At 36.9% G+C, this 271-nt stretch overlaps 1 protein-coding gene across 1 annotated transcript in view; it reads right to left on the reverse strand.

The window, feature by feature from the left end:
- The window catches only part of LOC119584998 (essential MCU regulator, mitochondrial-like), a gene marked incomplete at its 3' end in the record, with an annotated part of 5,095 nt that overhangs the window by 622 nt on the left and 4,202 nt on the right, over positions 1-271 (reverse strand).

Here is a 271-nt window from a genome sequence, read left to right on the forward strand (position 1 = left end):
CAGGAAAGGGGGTTTGGAGAAAAGAGGGAGAAAAGGGGTTTTTAGGGAGAAGAGAAACCCAAAAAGAAAGAGAAAGGCAAGCCTAGATGAAAAGGGAAGGAAAAACCAAAAAAAAACGGGAAAAAATAAATAAAAAAAGGAAAAAAAGAAAAGAGCCCCCAAGGGAAAAAGAGAAAAAAAAGAGGGAACAAATAGTTTTTTTTTAAGAAGGGAAAGGGAAAGAAAGAAAAGAAGAGAAGGAGAGAAAACCGGGGGAAAGGAAGAAAGGATT

Source organism: Penaeus monodon, chromosome 19 (genome assembly GCF_015228065.2).
Source record: "Penaeus monodon isolate SGIC_2016 chromosome 19, NSTDA_Pmon_1, whole genome shotgun sequence".
Taxonomy (NCBI): Eukaryota; Metazoa; Arthropoda; class Malacostraca; order Decapoda; family Penaeidae; genus Penaeus; species Penaeus monodon.